Source organism: Cervus canadensis, chromosome 20, assembly GCF_019320065.1.
Source record: "Cervus canadensis isolate Bull #8, Minnesota chromosome 20, ASM1932006v1, whole genome shotgun sequence".
NCBI classification, from domain to species: domain Eukaryota; kingdom Metazoa; phylum Chordata; class Mammalia; order Artiodactyla; family Cervidae; genus Cervus; species Cervus canadensis.
Genome location: NC_057405.1, coordinates 26,962,364 through 26,965,078, shown reverse-complemented (window position 1 = coordinate 26,965,078; position 2,715 = coordinate 26,962,364). Strand labels below are relative to the sequence as shown.

The following is a 2,715-nucleotide window of genomic DNA, read 5'->3' as shown; positions in this document are numbered from 1 at the left end:
AGAGGAGACTGAAAAAGTTGGCTTAAAGCTTAACATTCAGAAAACTAAGATCATGGCATCTGGTCCCATCACCTCATGGGAAATAGATGGGGAGACAGTGGAAACAGTGTCAGACTTTACTTTTTTGGGCTCCAAAATCACTGCAGATGGTGACTACAGGCATGAAATTAAAAGACGCTTGCTCCTTGGAAGGAAAGTTATGACCAACCTAGACAGCATATTAAAAAGCAGAGACATTACTTTGCCAACAAAGGTCCATCTGGTCAAGGCTATGGTTTTTCCAGTGGTCATGTATGGATGTGAGAGTTGGACTGTGAAGAAAGCTGAGTGCCGAAGAATTGATGCTTTTGAACTGTGGTGTTGGAGAAGACTCTTGAGTGTCCCTTGGACTGCAAGGAGATCCAACCAGTCCATCCTGAAGGAGATCAGTCCTGGGTGTTCATTGGAAGGACTGATGCTGAAGCTGAAACTCCAGTCCTTTGGCCACCTCAGGCGAAGAGTTGACTCATTGGAAAAGACCCTGATGCTGGGAGGGATTAGGGGCAGGAGGAGAAGGGGACGACAGAGGATGGGATGGCTGGATGGCATCACCGACTTGATGGACATGAGTTTGAGTAAACTCCAGGAGTTGGTGATGGACAGGGATGCCTGGCATGCTGCAGTTCATGGGGTCGCAAAGAGTCGGACACGACTGAGCGACTGAACTGAACTGAACTCTGTTCTAGTTTGTGATGCATCTGTTCTGATTGCAGGTAACTAGGCTACAGTTGTGTCTGGGTATTTTATAAATCACCTTTAACCACACATGTTTACCTCAGCTGAAAGAAGAAACACAAATCATCAGTGTCTCTTTCCTGACATTCTTACATAGTCTTACTGCATTTTCATTTCCTTTGGGCCTGAAGGCCCATGGCTCTTTTCTCTGGTGCACAGCCCTATGTTGCATCACGTTTATGCTTAAGTGTCTCAGCAGAAGACAATTAGGTGGCCTTAACTCCAGCCAAGAAGGGAAAGGAGACAGACAAAGGGATTGTATGTGTCATTAAAAAGTAAGAACAGCAAGTCTCTGGAGCCCTGCAATGTATGGCGTAATTTGGCAATGCTGATTCTAAAAGATGCCAGCTTTCCTAACAGAGTCCTTTAAAGGGGTGTGGCATAAATTAAATGCATTAATTTATCTGCGATTAAGGAAAGTTTTCCTTTATTTTTTATTCTTAATAGCAAAAGCTACAAAACACTAAAAGTTTTCTCAAAAAAGAAATCAAATTACTGTTAAAATCCAGAAATGTAATGCAATAGGAATAAATTGTAAAGGTAAAAACACTTAGAATTTGTGACAGACGGCTGTGAGGACTAAATGAAATAACTTTGTTATAACCTGTTAACATAGTGTTGGCACAAAGCAGTCTCAGAATAAATGCTTATTTCTTCACTACTGAATTTACAGTACAAATGCTATTTTATGTTGAAACTGTGAATCACATTAAATTGGCTCTAATGTAGCAATAAAGTTTCTGAACAGCATGTGGCTACATCTCAGGAATTAGCATTTTCCACTAACAAAAAGAGGTAGCAATGCAATAGGAAATCACAGCACAAGCACTGACCTTGGAAGTATGGAGGAAATGGTCATGCCAAACGTGGATGTTCTCTCTGATTCAAATCTGTGAATTCTATCAGCAGAAATCCTTAAGACAAACTCATTTTCATCTACAAAAAAATGTTATACTGATTTCAGAGAGACAACAGTGAATGATGGCTTGAAGCAACATCTTAGTTCCCTGCCCAAGAATTGAACCTGGGCAGCCTGGATGAAGAGCAGGACTCCTAGGTGCTAGTCCACCAGGCATTAGAGGCTAAAAGCAAAATTCTCTTGGCCCTTGCTCCCATTGAAAAATGCATTTCTCAAGGAAGTAAAAACTATGAAACCAGGTACAGATTCACACCCTGCTCACACCCTAATCTTGTCAGAGATCCCACTTATAAAAGCTCTTACCAAGTTTTCTGGAGTTGAGGCACATTGGTTTTTGAGGCAGAATCCTGAGGTGTCTCCCTTTGCCTAGCAAAGCAATCTAAAGCTATCCTTTTCTACCTCTCCCAAAATTCTTGTCTCTGCAATTTGACTCAGTACTGGTATACAGAGAGTCCAAATTTTGATAACAGCATCCCCTATTCTGGGGTAGTGACCTCTACTTTTTGACCTCAAAGGAGACTTTCTGCCTATGTGCAGTGTCTCCCCTGCCCCAAGGATGGGGAATATATGACCTCCTGATCATTTACTCTAACAGGGGTTAGCCCCTTTCTGTTCCTGCCCAGACTGTTACTCTCCCGAGGGGGAGTCAGAGCCTGGGTATTGACCCTGTTTCTGTTGTTATTTCTATTTTGAAATGGAAACAGGAGGCTGATTATAAATGTCTGACCTGGAGCCCATCTATCTCCTGTCTCAGGAAATGCAAACAAGAGGCCAGTTGTTCAGTGTCCGGCCTGCAGCCCACCCTTTTCCTGCCCCAAGAAATGTAACAGGAAGCCAGTTGTAAATGTCCAGCCTGGAGCTCATCTATCTCCTGTCTCAATACCAAAGCCCCATGATACTTTAAAATAGACTTTTGTAAATATGTGTTTCATTTATTTTCTGAGTCACCCCTGAGTCTTTACAATACACAAGCAAAATCTTGATAACACACAGTTTCTACTCTCAAGCAGCTTGCAGTCTGA

At 42.3% G+C, this 2,715-nt stretch overlaps 1 long non-coding RNA gene across 1 annotated transcript in view; it reads right to left on the bottom strand.

Annotated features, from left to right (window-relative positions):
• The window catches only part of LOC122422643, a 92,918-nt gene extending 90,628 nt beyond the window's left edge, over positions 1-2,290 (bottom strand). The window contains exons 1-2 of the long non-coding RNA XR_006263926.1: positions 1,997-2,290; positions 1,608-1,710 (exon numbers count right to left, since the gene is read on the bottom strand). This is a non-coding gene — a long non-coding RNA (uncharacterized LOC122422643). The remainder of the gene's footprint in view (positions 1-1,607; positions 1,711-1,996) is intronic.
• Positions 2,291-2,715: the final 425 nt, after the last annotated feature.